At 44.1% G+C, this 22,931-nt stretch overlaps 2 long non-coding RNA genes across 4 annotated transcripts; both read left to right on the top strand.

Annotated features, from left to right (window-relative positions):
* Positions 1 to 8,805: 8,805 nt before the first annotated feature.
* LOC124708410 lies at positions 8,806 to 21,110 on the top strand. 3 transcript variants are annotated; one of them, XR_007005133.1, is made up of 5 exons: positions 8,806 to 8,880; positions 9,026 to 9,088; positions 11,300 to 11,364; positions 12,213 to 12,291; positions 20,740 to 21,110. It is a non-coding gene; the product is annotated as an uncharacterized LOC124708410 (long non-coding RNA). The 3 variants fall into 3 exon arrangements; XR_007005131.1 differs by lacking the exon at positions 8,806 to 8,880 and having other exon boundaries at positions 8,985 to 9,088; XR_007005132.1 differs by lacking the exons at positions 8,806 to 8,880; positions 20,740 to 21,110 and adding an exon at positions 13,050 to 13,289 and having other exon boundaries at positions 8,985 to 9,088.
* Positions 15,673 to 20,015, top strand: LOC124708411. Its single transcript, XR_007005134.1, has 3 exons — positions 15,673 to 15,970; positions 18,797 to 18,875; positions 19,723 to 20,015. It is a non-coding gene; the product is annotated as an uncharacterized LOC124708411 (long non-coding RNA).
* Positions 21,111 to 22,931: the final 1,821 nt, after the last annotated feature.

Here is a 22,931-nt window from a genome sequence, read left to right as displayed (position 1 = left end):
GTGAATTTTCAACCCTTACAGAAGATTTTGTCCCTGAAGGTGCCATTGGGCGAGGGCCTTGGCTGCCTACACACATTGCCGCCCATGAAAAAGGTTGTGACACGGACATGGGAAGCGTAGTCAGCATGGCGGTGGGGATCGGGGATGAATCGAAAGGGACAATGTTGCGGTAGAGAGCAAGCGACACATACGTCGCCGCTATTCATTGAAATGGTGGCGACGTTCAAGAGCATGTGTAGCTCGCCGGTTACCCGCTTGACGAGTTGCATCATGGCCGCAACCAGAGGCGGGGGGAAGAGGGGAGAATTTAGCTATTGTGTTTGTCCCAATTACTTGTGTATAAGTGCATGTGTTGGGTTGATGAAGTGTATGCATGTTGTTAGTAGTATTGGATGTCATCTAACACGTGAGATGCAGCCTAGTTGGTCATGCACGAATAGTACTCCTACTCCGAGGAGTAAAAGTCGCGTACTCTATCTGCATAGTCCCGAGGAGCCAAGAGGCCATTATAGCTTGATTAATTAACGTCTTATTCCTCTAAAAAAAAATTAACGTCTCGTTACTCAAAGAGGCGTCGCTTCGGGCACGCGCGACAACCGTCCACTCGCTCAACAAACACACCGGGAGACCAAACCTATTTCACGCCCACAACCGCCGCTATTCCTCACCTCCAACCACAGCCGCCGGCCACTATGTCTCCTCATCTGCTGCACCGACTGGCCGGCCACCGGCATCGGCCCTAGACCTCCCCTCCGTCGACCCAATCCTCTCCCGAAACCCCCTATCTCCATGAACTCCTGTGAGATCCCAGCCACGCCCCAACTCCACCGCTCCATTCTCACCGCCAGCACCCTCCCAGTTGTCGAATCCCTCGACTCCAATCGACGACACCGAAGCGCTGCATATCAGGCAACACCTTCAACAAAGAAAGTGACGACAACATCGCAGCTGCACAGACTAGTCCTAGGGTTTCCCCCGATACACGGAAGGGATTGGGGAAGAGGGACAACCAACGCCCTTTAGTAAGGTAGGGCGACACCCGCAGGCGTCACCGCGTTGGTGTCAGACATGCCGACAAGGATTTCTCCCGCCCACCAAACCCACAAACCGGGACCATTCGACGTGCTCCACGTAACTTGGCACCCACCAGCACACTTCACCACGGTCTTGAAGCCATTCTCGCCATCCTCGCCATCTCGCTATGGTCATCGGAGCAGGGCTTGGACGTAGAAAAGAGAGGCAACCGGGTCGGGGGTAGCAGCACCTCAGCCACGCGGAGGGAACTACCTCCACCGCCTTCGCGGTAGCCAACCGGACATGGAAGCGAGGTCAAACCTAGCCCACACCGGCCCGGTCGGGCCCTCACGGACCCGCAAATTAAAGTCCCCATAGCCATACCGCAGCAGGCCGGCCGGAGCACCGCCACCACCTAGCCACCACCGTCGCGCCTTCTCCGCCTCCGGGGAGCATCGCCGGCGCGCCGGGGGCATATGGCCCGTGCCGCCCGGATGGGCCCCAATCCGGGCCGAACGAGCCCGCCTAGCACCTCCGCTTGCACCGCTTCGCCGCCAACGACGACGCTGCTGCACCTCCTCCCACCCGGCGTGCGGGTCTCAAGCCGCCACGTTGAACCGCCGACGGCGGATGAGCACCAACCGACCGCACCTACCCCGTGCGGGCGCAACATCGAGAGGGAAAAGTCGAGGGTCCGCCGCCGCAGTCCGGGCCTTGCCCGACGACGCACGCTGATGATGGCGGGGGAGAATATGAGGAGGGGGCGCGGGACGAGGGAGGCGGCGGTGCGGCACTATCGTTCGCGGGGGACAACGCAGGTCGCGAGTGGGGTTTTCCTGTTGCAGTGAACTCATTCTCATGCATAACATTATTTTACAATGTGGATTCTCTCGGTCGTCAAATGGGTAAATGAGCACGAGGAAGAACGAACATTTCATCAAGAACATAACAGGCCTGTCCACCACTTTGGTGAATTTTCGACCCTTATAAAAGATTTTGTCCTTGGCGATGCCATTGGGTGAGGGCCTTGGCAGCCTACACACATTTCCGCCCATGACAAAGGCCGCGACACGGACAGGCGAGCCGTAGTCAGCATGGCGGTGGGGATCGATCGAAAGGGACGATCTAGCGGTAGAAAGCAAGCGACACATACCCTCGCGGCTCGCATCTTCAACCCCCTGCTGTTGGCAAGGGACAGATCGCCGACAAAGACATCGCTAGTGTGAAACCGCCGTCGCTGCTTTTCATTGAAATGTGGGAAATGGTGGCGACGTTCAAGGGCATGTGTGGTTACCCGCTTGACGAGTTGCATCATGGTCGCAACGAGAGGCGGAGGAAGAGGGGAGAATTTAGCTATTGTGTTTGTCCCAATTACTTGGGTATAAGTGCATGTGTTGGGTAGATGAAGTGTATGCATATTGTTAGTAGTATTGGATGTCATCTAAAATACGTGAATTCAGGCTAGTTAATTAATAGCCATGCACGAATAGTAGTCCTACTCCGAGGAGTAAAAGTCGCATATCTGCATAGTCCCGATGAGCCAAGATGCCATTATTATAGCGTGATTAATTAACGTCTCGTTACTCAAAGAGGCGTCGCTTCGGCCTTCGGGCACGCACGACAAACACATCGGGTGAGCACTCCAACTCTCCCATTATCTCTCACATGACGACGACCCACCGCGCGGAGAACAAACCTACCTCACCTCCGGTCCTCCACCCACAGCCGCCGGCCACTTCCTCCCCTCACCGCGGCGCCGCCGGCCGGCCACCGGCACCGGCCCTAGACCTCCTCTCCGTCGACCCAATCCTCTCCCGAAACCCCTCTCTCCATGACCTCCTGTGAGATCCCAGCCACGCCCCAGCTCCACCGCTCCATTCTCACCGCCGGCCGACCTCGCCATTCTCCGCCGAACCTCGAGCACCCTCCCCGCGGTCCAATCCCTCGCCTCCAATCGACTGTAAACCGCGAAATCCTAGGTGCTCGCTGGTTCCCCGAGCTGCTTCGGTGGCCGCCTCCGAGGCCCCGCTGCCGGCGTCTCCTCCGGGGAAGAAGTGGGCGACTTCACCGACCTCCTCCACATGCTGCTGCAGCCGCCGGCCACGGCGCCGAGCTGCTCCTCCTGCTGCCGGCGCGCGACGTCCCCGACCTGCTGCTACTCGCTGCTGCCGGTGAGGTCCATCTCCTCCCCTCCTACTTGTGTTTTCGCCAAAAAAAAATTCCTTCTTTTTGCTGTTGGATCGAATGTGTAGATAGTAGATGCATTGATGGAAATCGTTTCCGAGTAATTAAAATCCGGCGTCCGAATTGGTACTACATGCGTCGGTTGCTATTCTTTTTTTTATTATTGTTTGCTGCTCATTATCCGTACACCGTAGCAACAAATGGAGTTGTGCCAATAGGCAACACTGAATTTTGTACAGTTTCAGGTTCATAGCACATACGATTTTATCTGCTTATGCATAGATGGCTATATGGGCAAACCATTTGGTCAGCGCTAGAGTTTTTTTTGGTAGTTTGCTGATGATTATGCATCGGACAGTGCTGAATCTTGCACTTGTGAGGTTCAGAACACATGAATTTTCTTATACGCATAGACTATTTGTGCAGATTTGCTTGATTGCTTGCATTAGCCAAGTAGTCGATATTGCTGTTGGGTGTTCCCTGTGATGGTGAAAACATATGTGAAGTCTGATGTTATCATATATACTTTGTCTTGAAGAATGATTCATTTGATATTGTGGTTATTCGGTACGTCATGTACATGTTGTGTACTGCAGTCTCAGGACACAACTTATTTGTTCTTGCTTGTTATCCATATATAACCATCTGGTCTGATCATCACATGATGAATCAAATAATAGCACTTAACTTTTACCTATGTTTCCAACAAGGGGATGTTCGGTGGAGGCGACCGAGGAGAGCAGCGACGTCTCCTAGGAAGGAATGGGCATGATGATGGAAGCCATGTGGCACAAGGTGCTCCTGTTTCCCTCTCCATAAATTCACATCAAAGTTTGCTTCGTTTACTAAACTATGGGTATTTTTGGTTTTACTTTGCAGGGAAATTGGAAGAAGCTGTTCAGCATATCACAAAGGGAATCCCACAGCAATGATGTTTTTCGGTGTTATGTCGGTGGCTTCAAGTGGTCCAGCTGTCGTGTGGCGGTGACGTGACCATTGCACCGCAACTATGGTGATGTACGTGCTCTTGCTGCTCCTTCTAGTCCGCAAGCTTGTCCATGTTTGTGCTGTGGTGGTGCCTTTGTACCAGCAGCAATAGCTTGCAACTGTCTGTTACTGTAGTTGTTTGAGGCTTGTTAATTCCCACAAGTGTTTTTTTCTCTCTGTTGGGTTTACCGTCTTGGTTCACTTGCTACAGTTTGCTTGTATAGGTGCAGGTGCAGCCAACCAACCATGAAGCGGATGCAGGCAGACGCAACAAATGACGACATGGTAAACTCCCTTAAACCAGAAGGCGCAAATGTCATGTGCTTGTTGGCTTGGTTTTGTTGAATTTATTGATGTCAACCATGAACTGATTTTTTTTTAGTCTGGGCTTCATTTGGAGCTTGAGTTCTTATTTAAGAGGGTGTGTTGTATATTGTTATAGTGTGCGGGCTTGGTTGCCCTTCTAGAGCTCATATGATCCGGGCTAGATCAAAGTTAGTTGCTTTTTTTTAGTTCAACAAAAAAATTGCTTCCTTTTAAAATTAATTTTGTTGCTGCCTTATCGAAAGATGCCCCTAAACTGACTGTTGCCTGGCTTGGAGAATATTTTCTAGCTTGATAACTTGTTTTAGCAAGGAATATTTAAACAGGACCAATTTGTGGTTCCTTTTAACTTTTGCTCCAAAATGCTCTCTAGATGTATATAGTATTTACTTGCCTTTTAGGATGATGTGTAAGTTGCTAGGTTCAGACTTGGGTCAGTGAAACAAATATAGATTGTTTTGCATGTATGCTGATTGTCGGTGTCAGCCAGCTGCAATTGTTTGATTAAAATGCACAATATATTCCTTTTTTTTTTTTGGAGAACACAATATATCCCTTTTGTGACTTGGAAATTGTTTCTCTTCCAGTTTGAATTGAGTGTGGAGACAGTAGACAAATTCTTGCCTTGCTTGGAAATGACATCTACATGTAATATGTATGTCTAGCTTGGAAATTGTTGCCTGACTTGAATGGTTTCTAACTCTAGTAATTCCTTCTTTTAATAAGAATTTAAGAATTGTACCAATTCCTAAGCACCTTTTCTGCGTGTTTGTGTGTGTCAGGGATGTCCACTTGGTAGCCATGGCTGCTGGATCTATCTGGCTGGTAGCAGTGACCTTGGTTTGGTTTTGTTGAATTTATTGATGTCAACCATGAACTGAATAAATTATTTTAGAGTGGGCTTCATTTGGAGCTTGAGTTCTTATTTAAGAGGGTGTGTTGTATATTGTTGTAGTGTGTGGGCTTGGTTCCGCTTCTAGAGCTCATATGATCTGACTAGATCAAAGTTAGTTTCTTTTTTTTAATTCAACAAACAAATTGCTTCCTTCTAGAGATTAATTTTTTTGTTGCCTTATTGAAAGATGCCCCTAAACTGACGGTTGTCTGACTTGGAGAATATATGCTAGCTTGATAACTTGTTTTAGCAAGGAATATTGAATCCGGACCAATTTGTGGTTCCTTTTAACTTTTGCTCCAAAATGCTCTCTAGATGTATATAGTATTTACTTGGCTTTTAGGATGATGTGTAAGTTGCTAGGTTCAGACATGGGTCAGTGAAGCAAATATAGATTGTTTTGCGTGTATGTTGATTGTTGGCGTCGGCCAGCTGCAATTGGTCGATTAAAATGCACAGTATATCCCTGTTGTCTCTTGGAAACTGTTTCTCTTTTCCGGTTTGAATTGAGTGTGGAGACAGTAGACAAATTCTTGCCTAGCTTGGAAATGACATCTACATGTACTATGTATTCTAGCTTGGAAATTGTTGCCTGACTTGAATGTTTCTACCTTTAGTAATTCCTTCTTTTAATAAGAATTTAAGAATTGTACCAGTTCCTGAGCACTTTTTCTGCGTGTGTGTGTGTATCAGGGATTTCCACTTGGTAGCTATGGACGGTGGATCTATCTGGCTGGTAGCAGTGACCTTCGTCTTCGACTTGGTGGGTCTAGGTGATTGGCAGGTTCCTCTCTTGTCTCTTCTCATTTAGGACTCTGGTGGTGTGGTTGTAAATATATTGTATTGGCGCTGCTTTGGTTTAGTGTTCTGTGATGATCTCCAATGGAAGCTATATTATGTAGCTAGGAAATTTGACGGCATGTGGTGTTTTTATGGCTGCACTATGTCAGCATTGCTTGCTTATGCTGCTTAGAATTTTGTATTGGCACTGCTTTGGTTCAGTATCCTGTTTTGATCTCCAACGGAAATTATATTGTGTAGCTACGAAATTATTAAGGATTCGCTGGCTCACTCGATGGTTTTTGTTAGCTAGTTGTACCTACTGAACATGTGGTCATGGAACTATCTGCAGTTGCGTACTTATTATCACTTGGCTTGTTATATGCCAAATGCAAAATGCACGCATGCACGCATGATGTTATTTGCCTTGTTATATTTGAGTAGTTCAGTGGCATGTCACGCATCAGGTTAGGCTGTTGGAGTCGTTGCATCAGAGCTAGGGATGGATACAAAAAGAAGCTTTGGTCTGAGCACATATTTGAAGGACATCATGTGCCTTCCCATTGTTGGCCTCATGTTTTATCTGTTTGTTTGTACAAACATCTTCTACTCAAGTTTTTTTTACAGTGGAAGGACACTATGAAACTCAGGTTTCTAGATCAGGTCCCAGCAGTGATCATCTGCTCATGTTTTTATCTGTTTTTTTATAAAAAAAATCGACTTCTCGGATTTTTGAAAGTGTTTAATTGCTTGCTGGTTACTGTTGTGATTGAAAAAAAAATATTATCTTTTGTATTCCATTCTTTGGCATCAAATTATTGGAATGGGTGATGTCAACTCGTTGGTCCTAGACCTGGGATCATTTGTGCTATTTTTCATTCTTTTCACCTGGGACCTCTCTAACTAGCCATACAGAGATCAAACTAGCTATCTGCTGCATGTAGCAAGTTGTTTAACTTTTACTCTTACTTTGACATGCTCAATTCTTAATCCATATTATTTGAGAAAATTGGTCTATATTATTTGCATGTGATGATGTTGAGAAGTTTTGTGACTGACTACTTGCTATGCAATGTTAGTTTCCTTTGTTCATTGATTGAATTAATTAGTGGAGCATTTCCATTGTTTGTACTCTTCTTGGATTGTAAAGTCTGAGCTTGTGGATATACCATGTTGGGAGAATGTTAATATTATCACGGGGGTGCCAGCCTGAATTTGTGGTTTATAAATGTTCAGAAATGAAGGAAGTCCATGCAAAAATTTCAAGCTTTTCTTATTTGAATAAAAATCTGATGATGACCATATTAATAATGTATTTTCTGTTTTTTGCCGGTTCCGCTTGGTCTAGTATAGGGAGCGTGACATCGACCGGTGTCGAGGATGACGTGGCCTGGCAGTTTCAGGCAGCAGTGGCTTCCTTTTCTGCATCCAGTCAAGTTTCCGGTTCCTATCCTTTCTCATTTGTGTGCTCTGTGACACCCCAGCCGTGGAGCTGTGGCTGTAATTTGCTCTAGCCATCAAGCAGGTGAAGTGTTGGTTTTGACTTTGGTGGAGCTGGGATGGTTTCTAGGATTTGTTCATACCATGATCTTGTTGTTCTGCTGGCTATTAATCTGGTTACTGGATGTTGTTTTGGTTCTAAAGTACAGTCTGCGGAGCTGAATTTCCCATGCTAAATAATTGCCTCAGTTCACTTTGTGCATTACTGTACTTTAGTCTTTCGATGGTCATGATTAGAATTTCAAACTCTGTTATTAGTGCATGTCACTCTTGCGGTGCTTGGAATGATCTCTGTTTCTGTTTCAAACAACTCACTTGCTATTGGTATTCTTTCTTGTGTTGACAAATCCGGAACGGATAGAATCAAAGTGTCTTTTTCCATGTTTGTGTTGTGGTTTGCCTTTGTACCAGAAGCACAAGTGTCTTTTTCCTCTCTGTTGGGTTTGCCGTGTTGGTTCACTCGCTACAGTTTGCTTGTTTAGGTGCAGGTGCAGCCAACCAACCATGAAGCGGATGCGAGCGTGACGCAACAAATGCCGACATGGTAAACTCCCTTAAACCGGAATGCGCAAATGTCATGTGCTTGTTGGTTTGGTTTTGTTGAATTTATTGATGTCAACCATGAACTGAATAATTTTTTTTAGAGTGGGCTTCATTTGGAGCTTGAGTTCTTATTTAAGAGGGTGTGTTGTATACTGTTGTAGTGTGTGGGCTTGGTTTCGCTTCTAGAGCTCATATGATCTGACTAGATCAAAGTTAGTTGCTTTTTTTAAATTCAACAAACAAATTGCTTCCTTCTAGAGATTAATTTTTTTGCTGCCTTATTGAAAGATGCCCCTAAACTGACGGTTACCTGACTTGAAGAATATTTGCTAGCTTGATAACTTGTTTTAGCAAGGAATATTGAATCCGGACCAATTTGTGGTTCCTTTTAACTTTTTCTCCAAAATGCTCTCTAGATGTATATAGTATTTACTTGGCTTTTAGGATGATGTGTAAGTTGCTAGGTTCAGACTTGGAAATTATTGATTGTTTTGCATGTATGTTGATTGTCGGTGTCGTACCAGCTGCAGTTGGTCGATTAAAATGCACAATATATCCCTGTTGTGACTTGGAAATTGTTTCTCTTTTCCAGTTTGAATTGAGTGTGGAGACAGTAGACAAATTCTTGCCTAGCTTGGAAATGTCATCTACATGTACGCTGTATGTCTAGCTTGGAAATTGTTGCCTGACTTGAATGTTTTCTAGCTTTAGTACTTCCTTCTTTTAATAAGAATTTAAGAATTGTACCTGAGCACTTTTTCTGCGTGTTTGTGTGTGTCGGGGATTTCCACTTGGTAGCCATGGCCGCTGGATCTATCTGGCTGGTAGCAGTGACCTTTGTCTTCGACTTGGTGGTTCTAGGTGATAGTCAGGTTCCTCACTTGTCTCTTCTGAATTAGGACACTGGTGGTGTGGTTGTAAATATATTGCATTGGCGCTGCTTTGGTTTAGTGTTCTGTTATGATCTCCAATGGAAGCTATATTAGGTAGCTAGGAAATTTGACGGCCTGTGGTGTTTTTATGGCTTGTCTATGTCAGCATTGCTTGCTTATGCTGCTTAGAATTTCGTATTGGCACTGCTTTGGTTTAGTATCATGTGTTGATCTCCAAGGGAAATTATATTGTGTAGCTATGAAATTATTAAGGATTCACTGGCTCACTTGATGGTTTTTGTTATCTAGTTGTAGCTACTGAACATGTGGTCATGGACGAACGCAGTTGCATACTTATTATCACTTGGCTTGTTATATGCCAAATGTATGGACGAACGCATGATGTTATTTGCCTTGTTATATTTGAGTAGTTCAGTGGCACGTCACGCATCAGGTTAGGCTAAACTGACGGCCTGTGGTGTTTTTATGGCTGGTCTATGTCAGCATTGCTTGCTTATGCTGCTTAGAATTTTGTATTGGCACTGCTTTGGTTTAGTATCCTATGTTGATCAACGGAAATTATATTGTGTAGGTATGAAATTATTAAGGATTCGCTGGCTCACTCGATGGTTGTTGTTATCTAGTTGTAGCCACTGAACATGTGGTCATGGAACTATCTGCAATTGCGTACTTATTATCACTTGTTTGTTATATGCCAAATGCATGCTTGCACGCATGATGTTATTTGACTTGTTATATTTGAGTAGTTCAGTGGCATGTCACGCATCAGGTTAGGCTATTGCATCAGAGCTAGGGATGGATACAAAAAAAAAGCTTTGGTCTGAGCACATATTTGAAAATTCTTTAGTGCTGAATATTACTAGCCTGCCACATATAGTCTGGCACATCACGTCTTGAGTGAACTGTGCTGAGCTCTTGATTATTCATATGCTCCTAGATTTGTTTTGTTCACTAGCACAACTGGTATGGCAGTATGTGCAGAAGTACTTTACTAATGTTCGTTGTCCCCTTAGTATATTATTTGAGTCATGTAGGCCTTGCATATCACATTGGTCTCATGTTGTCTCTGGATTGCCTTCCAAATATTTCTAGAAGCTTCCCGCCTTTCTAATCAGTTTTGCCCTCGATTGAAACATATGCACGTCGTAGTATGGGTGATATAGCATTTTGATTGAAAATTTGCAAGTCTTTGTTTGCGGTCATGTTATGGTGTAGCTTCTGAGTTAGAATAAACCTGACGCTGTCAGTGTTGTTTGTTTATATATTCTCAGTTATGAAGTTGTGGATCTTTTACCTTTATGTAGATGTCTATTAGTCGTTAACCATGTGGTATAAATATCTCAAGCCTTGGTCTGGACAGTAGATTAGTCAATGTTCTGCTCTAAATTAGCAGCAGCCTCCTTTTTCTGACTTGTTGCTTGTTGTGAGATTTAAACTCCTGCAATGTTCCCAAATTTGAAACTTATACTACATGTTACACATTGTGCTTGCCTACATTATTCTCCTCCTTGTTTAAACCGTCCTACAAATTTTGACCACTCCCTGCTAATTAATTTCGATTGATTAACTAGCTTAATCACTAGTTTTAATTACTGGTTGGGTAGTGAACGAAGCATTAACTTGTGTTCTTTACCGGCTATTATTTGGAGTTACAATTTTTAAGTGTTAGTGTTTTCTTTTTGTTGACCTGAACATGGTTTGTTCTTTTATAAATATCAGTTTTTGGTTTGCTGGGTCTTGAGTAAACGAATGAATGAATGAAGAGAACAAGTGTGTTTATTATCCAATAGACATACTTGCACTCTTACCCAGCCAACTTATAAGAACAATATATGCTCGTGTTGGGTGTTAAAAGAACTCTACTGTTCGGTTTGGTTAAAATGGATTTTATTCAAGTTGCCCAAGTCATTTTCTCACTTTGTTTTTATCAATCTGATAAGAGCTGGTGCTAGGATTTATTCATTGCACTCACAGTTACTTACTTAGTGTTATGTCGAGGACTTGTCGATCTCTGTAGTTCATACATATTGGCATGCTTCTTATGTTCAAGTGTTTTTTGCTTGCTGGGTAAAGAATGAGTTAATGCAGGGTACATGTGTATTTTGTAGTGGCTGTTATTTTGGAGTCTTTTCTAACTATTAGTATTGGCTTTGCTTACCATGCATTCTTCTTGTTCAAGGATAACGAGGAGGGCTAAACAATGACAGTTGTGGCCTTCGTCTTTGACTCCATGTGTTGTTTTAGGTAAGTTTCTGGTTCCTAATTGTTGTGATTTCTTTGTACATGTGCCTTCCCATTGTTGGCCTCATGTTTTATCTGTTTGTTTGTACAAACTTCTACTTCTCAAGTTTTTTACAGTGGAAGGACACTTTATGAAACTCAGGTTTCTAGGTCAGGTCCCAGCAGTGATCATCTGCTCATGTTTTTATCTGTTTGTTTACAAAAATTTCAACTTCTCAGGTTTCCGAAAGTGTTTAATAGCTTCCTGGTTACTGTTGTGATTGGAAAAAAATACTATTTTTTGTATTCCATTCTTTCGGATCAAATTATTGGAATGGGTGATGTCAACTCGTTGGTCCTAGACCTGGGACCATTTGTGCTATTTTTCATTCTTTTCACGTGGGAGCCTGGGACCTCTCTAACTAGCCATACAGAGATCAAAGTAGCTATCCGCTGCATGTAGCAAGTTAGTTGTTTAACTTTTACTCTTACTTTGACATGCTCAATTCTCAATCCATATTATTTGAAAAAATTGGTCTATCTTATTTGCATGTGATGAAGTTGAGAACTTTTGTGACTGACTACTTGCTATGCAATGTTTGTTTCCTTTGTTCATTGATTGAATTAATTAGTGGAGCACTTCCATTGTTTGTACTCTTCCTGGATTGTAAAGTCTGAGCTTGTGGATATACCATGTTGGGTGAATGTTAATACTATCACGTGCCAACCTGAATTTGTGGTTTATAAATGTTCAGAAATGAAGGAGGCCCATGCAAAAATTTCAAGCTTTTCTTACTTGAATAAAAATTCGATGATGACCATATTAATAATGTATTTTCTGTTTTTTTCCGGTTTTGCTTGGTCTGGTATAGGGAGCGTGACATCGATCGGTGTCGAGGATGATGTGGCCTGGCAGATTCAGGCAGCAGTGGCTTCCTTCTCTCCCTCCAGGTCAAGTTTCTGGCTCCTATCCTTTCTCATTTGTGTGCTCTGTTACTCTGTGACACCCCATCCGTGGAGCTGTGGCTGTAATTTGCTCCAGCCATCAAGCAGGTGAAGTGTTGGTTTTGACTTTGGTGGTGGTGGGATGGTTTCTAGGATTTGATCATGCCATGATCTTGTTGTTCTGCTGGCTATTAATCTGGTTACTGCATGTTGTTTTAGTTCTAAAGTACACAGTCTGCGGAGCTGAATTTCCTATGGTAAATAATTGCCTAAGTTCACTTTGTGCATTACTGTACTTTAGTCTTTGGATGGTCATGATTAGAATTTCAAACTCTGTTATTAGTGCATGTCACTCTTGCGGTGCTTGGAATGATCTCTGTTTGTGTTACAAACAACTCACTTGCTGCTGGTATTCTTTCTTGTGTTGACAAATCTGGAACGGATAGAATCAAAGGTTCATCTATTTGTACTTCACATGTTCATGCCAGGTCCAAAGTTTTCCATGTCGAACAAGTTGGTAGCTTGTTGTTGTTGTTGTTGTTGTTGTTACAGTCGAATATTGATTTGTGATTCTTGGCAGGGCAGGTAGATACAGTTGATGATTTAAAGGAGGCGTATCGTGCTGATGCACCAAGTTACTTCCTGTAACTTTAGCTCGAAAATGATTTGATCTGTTATGGTTTTGTGTTCCAGCTAGTCTTCATTGAATTGCTAGAGTGCTTTCAGGCTTGTAATATTTGATCTGCTATCCTATTGTGTTCCAGGTTCATGGATATCAGATTGGTGCTTTGGAGAATGGGATGCTTGTGAGGATTTAAGCAGCAAGAACTGGACATGAACTCCCTTACTCCCTTCATTTAGGAAGGATATACAATAGGAGGGCAACATGGCAGCAAGGAACCTGCAGCCTGATGATCAATTGAGGAAGGAGCCGTCTTTATACACGCCTTGCTAGGTGCAGCAGCTCTATTTATTTACTCTGGTTGTAATTAATGCAACACAGCTGAGACTTCAGATTTGGAAGAATCTCGTATTCCATCATGTCGCTGCTGTATGTGTAACAGTGAGCTTGAGCTTGGAGCCTAGGATGGGATTTGCGGAAACTTGTGCTTTAGTGGATCAGCTTTGATTTGATGCTGATTATTGGGTAGTTTTCCCGTTGATTAGAGTTGCGGTCGAGTTTGTATGTCGCATGAGCTACTTATATTGTCTTGAATCGAAGTAGTCTATTTGCTGTGCAGGTTTGGATGTCCAAAAGCAAGCATGGTAATGCCAAAATGTTAAACACCTCCTGCCATTTTTTATTCATGTAGCTGGGTATTTGTTCTCCCCTTTATTAGTTGGTTATAATTCCCTGGTGTGAGAAGAGGAATAAGAAGTCAGAATTGACACTAATAGGTACTGAGGTGATTGAGTATTGGAATGTTTGATCAGCTTAGCTATTTATTGAATACTTTGTTTTTTATCTCTTCAAGCTCCTCGAAGCAACACCATTAAATGATAAATCAATCAGTAAAAGCAGTTTAGTTTCGTAAGGGCACATATGAAAGCTAGAATCTTTCCTGGTACTGTGAGCAGTCAAAGCTAGAATCAATCATCACTGTGGTACGTGAGCAAGCTAGCAGATGAAGAAGAAACAAAAGTAGCTAGGTCACTCGAATCGATCCATGTTTTAGCTGTTGGTGTTGCTGGTTCCGACTTATGAAGGGATGTCGTGGAATCGTGAAAGCGATATGTAGCGCATGAATTCTTGCTTTTGATGCATGGTAGCTGTTCTGATGTGGTAGCTCTATCTTGGCTCTGAGAAAACCGTGCATGGTAGCTATTCCGATGTGGTAGCTCTGTTTTGGCTCTGAGAAAACCGATCGAGCCAGGCTAAGAGAAATAATGCGATGCAATTAAATGCGTGAGCCAATTGACTAATTTCCCACTCGATCGAGTACGGTACGGTCGCGTGAGTTAGCTGTCGCCTCCATCAGCTAGCTATGTGTCCATTAGCTACCTTGAAAATCCACAGTGAGCTGTCGAGCTCTCCGGCAGTAGCATCCCGATGAGGTAGAGCGAGATCATGAAAATTCAGGTCTTGAAATATGAATTAATAGCCTTGATTCATGACAGGAATTAGTCCATCGAGGCATCAATCTCGTACGAATGCGAGTTAAGTAGCTACCTTGAAAATCCACCGATGAGTTGTTCTCTGGTTCTTTGATGGCCGGTCGATGAAGACAGTACCACTATAGGGCTGGTAGGGAGAATGTGGGTCTGTTTTCGATTGTGTCGGCTCGCCCAGGATAATGTGAACCATGCATGTTCCTAGCGGTTTGGCACGGCCCCGGCCTTGTAGATTCACCGGCCATGGATGTAGACACATAGCAGTCCGGTCGAGCAACGGCTGCCAAGATGAAATGTGCGTCCTGGCGAGTTGTTTGAAGAATGGAAGGGGTGTGGGAATGAAAAGAAGAAGATCGACCTTATATGAGATGCCTGAGGTTAATTGAATTGATGAACAAATAGGGTCACTTGGGAGTGGAGTAAACCTGAGGATGGTTGGACAACTGAACCATACCTCAACCAAATCCACGTGACCAAATGGCAGCCGAACCAAAACTGAACCTATTTGATCTTTATGTTGGTCCAACCAAAGCCAAACTCCCGAAACTAAACCATGTCTTCAACCGTGGGTTAGAACCGTTTACGAAATGGTTGAGATCGAACTGTTCGTTCAAAGAGTTAACGAAGCAGCAAACGCACCGACGCACGGAAGCAGCCATGGACATATCGATGCTGCTGCCTGCTCGACACCGGCAGCGACCGCGCGTGCCACTCCACGGCAATCAGATCACGTCTCTCCCCGGCCTGGAGGCCTGGAGCTCTAATGGCCGAGTCCGCTCCTCTAATGGCCTGGAGGCCTGGAGCTCTAATGGCCGAGTCCGCTCCTCACCACCACGCTGTCGATTTGCCAGCACGCTGTTGTATACAGATAGGACATGGAGAGGAGGCGGCTGGGAGCGGGCCGGAGAGCGTGGGTGTAGGACCGTAGTAACTGGCGATGCGCTTGCACGTGGTGGCGTATACCAGAGAGGCAAAGAGGAGGCGGCCGGGAGGGGCAATTGAGGTCAATTGGATTGATGTACAAGTAGGGAGTGGACGCGATGTGATGGATGGATGTACCGGGAAGGAGGTCGCAGCCGTCACGTCGCGCTCATGTCCTCGCCGACGGTGCGAAGCAATCCGGAGTGGCATCTCCTTTGCCTTGCCGATACAGAGCGCCCTCTCCGATGGTGCTCCATCGCCATAGCGATCGGAGTGGCATTTCCTTCGTCGAGCGTCATCTCCTCTGCTCTGCTCTGCTCTGGTCTGGTCGCCGTCGCCAAAGTCCATGTTTGTACTCTTCCTGGATTGTAAAGTCTGAGCTTGTGGATATACCATGTTGGGTGAATGTTAATATTATCACGTGCCAACCTGAATTTGTGGTTTATAAATGTTCAGAAATGAAGGAAGTCCATGCAAAAATTTCAAGCTTTTCTTACTTGAATAAAAATCTGATCATGACCATATTAATAATGTATTTTCTGTTTTTTGCCGGTTCCGTTTGGTCTGGTATAGGGAGCGTGACATCGATCGGTGTCGAGGATGATGTGTCCTGGCAGTTTCAGGCAGCAGTGGCTTCCTTCCCTGCCTCCAGGTCAAGTTTCCGGTTCCTATCATTTCTCATTTGTGTGCTCTGTGACACCCCAGCCGTGGAGCTGTGGCTGTAATTTGCTCCAGCCATCAAGCAGGTGAAGTGTTGGTTTTGACTTTGGTGATGGTGGTATGGTTTCTAGGATTTGGTCATGCCATGATCTTGTTGTTCTGCTGGCTATTAATCTGGTTACTGCATGTTGTTTTTGTTCTGAAGAACAGTCTGCGGAGCTGAATTTACTATGCTAAATAATTGCCTAAGTTTACTTTGTGCGTTGATAACTTGTTTTCCTTCCCTGCATGTTGCCTGACTTGGAGAATATTTTCTAGCTTGATAACTTGTTTTAGCAAGGAATATTGAAACCCGACCGATTTGTGGTTCCTTTTAACTTTTGCTCCAAAATGCTCTCTAGATGTATATATTATTTACTTGGCTTTTAGGATGATTTGTAAGTTGCTAGGTTCAGACTTGGGTCAGTGAAGCAAATATAGATTGATTTGCATGTATGTTGATTGTCGGTGTCGGCCAGCTGCAATTGGTTGATTAAAATGCACAATATATCCCTGTTGTGACTTGGTAATTGTTTCTCTTTTCCCGTTTGAATTGAGTGTGGAGACAGTAGACAAATTCTTGCCTAGCTTGGAAATGACATCTACATGTACTATGTATGTCTAGCTTGGAAATTGTTGCCTGACTTGAATGTTTTCTACCTTTAGTAATTCCTTCTATTAATAAGAATTTAAGAACTGTACCAGTTCCTGAGCACTTTTTCTGCGGGTTTGTGTGTGTCAGGGATTTCCCCTTGGTAGCCATGGACGGTGGATCTATCTGGCTGGTAGCAGTGACCTTCGTCTTCAACTTGGTGGTTCTAGGTGATTGTCAGGTTCCTCTCTTGTCTCTTCTCATTTAGGACTCTGGTGGTGTGGTTGTAAATATATTGTATTGGCGCTGCTTTGGTTTAGTGTTCTGTGATGATCTCCAAATATTTCTAGAAGCTTGCCGCCTTTCTAATCATTTTTGCTCTTGCCTTGATTGAAACATATGCACGTTGTAGTATGAGTGATATAGAATTTTGATTGAAAATTTGCAAGTATTTGTTTGCGGTCATGTTATGGTGTAGCTTCCGAGTTAGAATAAATCCGACACAGTCAGTGTTGTTTGTTTGTATATTCTCAGTTATGAAGTTGTGGATGTTTTACCTTTATGTCAAGCCTTGGTCTGGACAAGTAGATTAGTCAATGTTCTGTTCTAAATTAGCAGCAGCCTCCTTTTGCTGACTTGTTGTGGTTTGCGAGATTAAGACTCGTGCACTGTTCCCGAATTTGAAAATTACACTAGATGTTACACATTGTGCTTGCCTACTTTATTCTCCTCCTTGTTGTTTGTCGTCCTCCATATTTTGAGCACTCCCTGCTAATTAATTTCGATTGATTAACTAGATTAATCACTAGCTTTTATTACCGGTTGGGTAGTGAACGAAGCATAAACGTGTGTTCTCTACCGGCAATTATTTTGTAGTGTTAGTGTTTTCGTTTTGTTGACCTGAACATGGTTTGTTCTTTTATAAATGTCAGTTTTCCGTTTGCTGGGTCTTGATTAAATGAATGAATGAGTGAAGTTTATTAGCCAATAGACATACTTGCACTCCTACCCAGCCAGCTTATAAGAACAATATATGCTCGTGTTGGGTGTTAAAAGAACTCTACTGTTCGGTTTTGTTAAAATGGATTTTATTCAAGTTACCCAAGTCATTTTCTCACTTGTTTTTATCAATCTGATAAGAGCTGGCGCTAGGATTTATTCATTGCACTCACAGTTACTTACTAGTGTTATGTCGAGGACTTGTGGATCTCTGAATTTCATACATATTGGCATGCTTCTTATGTTCAAGTGTTTTTTGCTTGCTGGGTAAAGAATGAGTTAGTGCAGGGTACGAGTATATTTTTTAGTGGCTGTTATTTTGGAGTCTTTTCTAACTATCAGTATTTTCTTTTGCTGACCATGCATTGTTCTTGTTCGAGGATAACGAGGAGGGCTAAACAATGACGGTTGTTTTAGGTAAGTTTCTGGTTCCTAATTGTTGTGATTTCTTTGTACATGTGCCTTCCGATTGTTGGCCTCATGTTTTATCTGTTTGTTTGTACAAACTTCTACTACTCAAGGTTTTACAGTGGAAGGACACTTTATGAAACTCAGGTTTCCGAAAGTGTTTAGTAGCTTCCTGGTTACTTCTGTGATTGGAAAAAAATACTATTTTTTGTATTCCATTCTTTCGCATCAAATTATTGGAATGGGTGATGTCAACTCGTTGGTCCTAGACCTGGGACCATTTGTGCTATTTTTCATTCTTTTCACCTGGGAGCCTGGGACCTCTCTAACTAGCCATACAGAGATCAAAGTAGCTATCCGCTCCATGTAGCAAGTTAGTTGTTTAACTTTTACTCTTACTTTGACATGCTCAATTCTCAATCCATATTATTTGAAAAAAATGGTCTATCTTATTTGCATATGATGAAGTTGAGAAGTTTTGTGACTAACTACTTGCTATGCAATGTTAGTTTCCTTTGTTCATTGATTGAATTAATTAGTGGAGCACTTCCATTGTTTGTACTCTTCCTGGATTGTGAAGTCTGAGCTTGTGGATATACCATGTTGGGTGAATGTTAATATTATCACGTGCCAACCTGAATTTGTGGTTTATAAATGTTCAGAAATGAAGGAAGTCCATACAAAAATTTCAAGCTTTTATTATTTGAATAAAAATCTGATGATGACCATATTAATAATGTATTTTCTGTTTTTTTGCTGATTCCGCTTGGTCTGGTATAGGGAGCGTGACATCGATCGGTGTCGAGGATGACGTGGCCTGACAATTTCAGGCAGCAGTGGCTTCCTTCTCTGCCTCCAGGTAAAGTTTCCGATTCATATCCTTTCTCATTTGTGTGCTCTGTGACACCCCAGCCGTGGAGTCGTGGCTGTAATTTGCTCCAGCCATCAAGCATGTGAAGTGTTGGTTTTGACTTTGGTGGTAGTGGGATGGTTTCTAGGATTTGGTCATGCCATGATCTTGTTGGTCTGCTGGCTATTAATCTGGTTAGTGCATGTTGTTTTGGTTCTAAAGTACAGTCTGCGGAGCTGAATTTCCCATGCTAAATAATAGCCTAAGTTCACTTTATGCATTACTGTACTTCAGTCTTTGGATGGCCATGATTAGAATTTCAAACTGTGTTATTAGTGCATGTCACTCTTGCGGTGCTTGGAATGATCTCGGTTTCTGTTTCAAACAACTCACTTGCTGTTGGTATTCTTTCTTGTGTTGACAAATCCGGAACGGTTAGAATCAAAGGTTCATCTATTTGTATTTTACATGTTCATGCCAGGTCCAAAGTTTTCCATGTTGAACAAGTTGGTAGCTTTTTGTTGTTGTTGTTTTTTTTTTTTTGAGGGAAAAGCTGCGTTTTATTACTGCCCGGACATGTCCGTAGCCAAAAGGTTCACAATACAAACCGGAGGTAAAAGAAACCAAGAATTACATAATTCAGATTCGCAGCCTTAGCTAATTTGTGAGCTACTTCATTTGCTGAACGCCTAGCCCACCTGACCGAATGGTCATCAACCAAATGAAGCATACTTTTAACTTCCTCAACCAGAGGTCCAAGGACCGATCTGTCCTGCTCCTTGTTTGTTAGCTTCGACACCACCCCCTTGCTGTCCGTCTCCAGGATAACCTTCGCGAGGTTCATTTCCTTTGCCAGGGTCAACACCTGTTTGCAGGCTCGAAGCTCCGCCTCCTCAGGGTCAGAAACCGAAGGGAAAAAATGGCAAGCACCAGCAAGGTAACTTCCATGGTGGTCACGGACAACCACTCCTCCGCCTCCATTTCCAGAAGACTTTGCCAACGCACCGTCTGCATTTATCTTCGTCCATCCCATTGTCGGAGGGAGCCAGTGCTCCTTCTGAACAGGGGTTTTAGCAGGTTTTGGATTCTGGATGTTCCGCCACTCCTCAGTGAGGTGCAAAGCCCTCTTGGCAATCAACTCCGGGTTCTCCATCATCCTTGCATCCCTGGCATTATTTCTCGCCAGCCACAGTTGGTAAAGGACCATCATGGTAATGTCCATATCTGAATCCTTGACCAACCCAAGCCACTCTAGCATCCATTGAGTCAGATCACGATGAGTACTCACGTTCACAGGTGGATCGCCAAGGAGCCGAACAGTTGTGCCACGAATATGTTCCCAGGTCTGCATGGAATGAGGGCACTGCCAAAACCTGTGTAAGGCCATCTCCTCTCGGTCACAAGCGACACATTGAACTCCTACCTTGATTTTCCTGTGCTGCAATTCAGAGCCAACTGCTAAGCCATTCTTCAACAGCCTCCACACATGAATCTTCACCTTTCCATGAACAGGAGCCCCCCAAAGGGCGAGCCAGCCCTTATGAGCAGCCGAAGAAGTAGAAGACTCACAAATGCCTGCCCTTACTTTGTTCATCTTCATCCCCAGGTGGTAAGCTGATCTCACAGAAAAATACCATTCTTTGTTGTTGTTGTTACAGTTGAATATTGATTTGTGATTCTTGGCAGGGCAGTTATATACAGTTGATGATTTAAAGGAGGCGTATCGTGTTGACGCACCAAGTTACTGATTCCTGTAACTTTAGCTCGAAAATGATTTGATCTGCTATGGTGTTGTGTTCCAGCTAGTCTTCATTGAATTGCTAGAGTGCTTTCAGGCTTGTAATATTTGATCTGCTATCCTATTGTGTTCCAGGTTCGTGGATATCAGATTGGTGCTTTGGAGAATGGGATGCTTGTGAGGATTTAAGCAGCAAGAACTGGACATGAACTCCCTTACTCCCTTCATTTAGGAAGGATATACAATAGGAGGGCGAGATGGCGGCAAGGAACCTGCAGCCTGATGATCAATGGAGGAAGAAGCCATCTTTATACACGCCTTGCTCTGTGCAACAGCTTTATTTATTTACTCTGGTTGTAATTAATGCAACACAACTGAGAATTCAGATTTGGAAGAATCTCGTATTGCATCATGTCGCTGTTGTATGTGTAACAGTGAGCTCGGAGCCTAGGACGGGATCTGCGGAAACTTGTGCTTTAGTGCATCAGCTTTGATTTGATGCTGATTATTGGGCAGTTTTCCCGCTGATTTGAGTTGCGGTTGAGTTTGTATGTCGCATGGGCAACGTATATTGTCTTGAATCAAAGTACTCTATTTGCCGTGCAGGTTTGGATGTCCGAAAGCAAGCAAGGTCCTGCCAAAATGTTAAGCACCTCCTGCCATTTTTTTTTTCATGTAGCTGGGTATTTGTTCTCCCCTTTATTAGTTGGTTATAATTCCCTGGTGTGAGAAGAGAAATAAGAAGTCAGAATTGACACTAATAGGTACTTGAGGTGATTGAGTAGTGGAATGTTTGATTAGCTTAGCTATTTATTGAATACTTTGTTTTTTTTTTATCTCTTCAAGCTCCTCGAAGCAACACCAATAAATGATAAAGCAATCTGTAAAAGCAGTTAGTTTCGTAAGTGCACATATGAAAGCTAGAATCTCCCCTGGTGCTGTGAGCAGTCAAATCTAGAACTGTCGTACCTGAGCAAGCTAGCAGATGAAGAAGAAACAAAAGTAGCTAGCTCACTCGAATCGATCCATGTTTTAGCTGTTGTTCGTGTTGCTGGTTCCGGCTTAAGAAGGGAGGTCGTTGAATCGTGAAACCGATGTAGAGCATGAATGCTTTTGGTCGACTTTTGATGCATGGTAGCTGTTCCGATGTGGTAGCTCTGGTGTGGTCTGAGAAAACCGATCGCTCCAGGCTAAGAGAAATAATGCGATGCAATTAAATGCGTGAGCCAATTGACTAATTTCCCACTCGAGTACGGTACGTTCATGTGAGCTAGCTGCCGCCTCCATCAGCTAGCTCGGTCGGCAGCTATGTGCGTGTGTCTCTATTCCTGTCATGAGCTATCGAGCTCCACGGCAGTAGCATCCACCGATGAGGTATAGCGAGATTATGAAAACTCAGGTCTTGAAAGATTGATTAATGTATAGCCTCGATTCATGACAGGAATTAGTCCACCGAGGCATCAATCTCGAACGAATGCGAGTTAATTAGCTACCTTGAAAATCCACCGATGAGTTGCTCTCTGGTTCTTTGATGGCCGATTGATGAAGACACTACTGTAGTACTATTAGATTGGGAGGGAGAATGTGGGTCTGTTTTCGATTGCACCGGCTCGCCCAGGATAAACTCCCGAAACTAAACCATGTCTTCAACCGTGGGTTAGAACCGTTTACGGAAATAGTTGAGATAGAACTGTTTGTTCAAAGAGTTAGCGAAGCAGCACACGCACCAACGCACGGAAGCAGCCATGGACATATCGATGCTGCTGCCTGCTCGACACCGGCAGCGACCGCGCGTGCCACTCCACGGCAAGCAGATCACGTCTCTCCCCGGCCTGGAGGCCTGGAGCTCTAATGGCCGAGTCCGCTCCTCACCACTGAAGAAGGAATGGATGTCAATCACGCTGTCGATTTGCCGACACGCTGTCGTATACAGATATGACATGGAGAGGAGGCGACTGGGAGCGTGCCGGAGAGCGTGGGTGTAGGACCGTAGTAACCGGCGATGCGCCGGCACACGGCGGCGTATACCAGAGAGGCAAAGAGGACACGGAGAGGAGGTGACCGGGAGGGGCAATTGAGGTCAATGGGATTGATGAACAAGTAGGGGTGATGGATGGATGGATGGACCTGGAACGAGGTCGCGGCCGGCAAGTCGCGCTCACGGCGCCCTCGCTGACAATGCGAAGTGATTCGGAGTGGCATCTCCTTCGCGTCGCTGATACAGAGCGCCCTCTCCGATGGTGCTCCGCCGCCAAAGCGATCGGAGTGGCATCTCCGATGCAGCGCGCTATCTCCTCTGCCTCTGCGATTGGAGTGGCATCTCCGAT

This window comes from Lolium rigidum, chromosome 4 (assembly GCF_022539505.1).
Source record: "Lolium rigidum isolate FL_2022 chromosome 4, APGP_CSIRO_Lrig_0.1, whole genome shotgun sequence".
Taxonomy (NCBI): domain Eukaryota; kingdom Viridiplantae; phylum Streptophyta; class Magnoliopsida; order Poales; family Poaceae; genus Lolium; species Lolium rigidum.
Note: the sequence above shows the minus strand (reverse complement) of the source record. Positions and strands in the feature narration are given on the sequence as shown.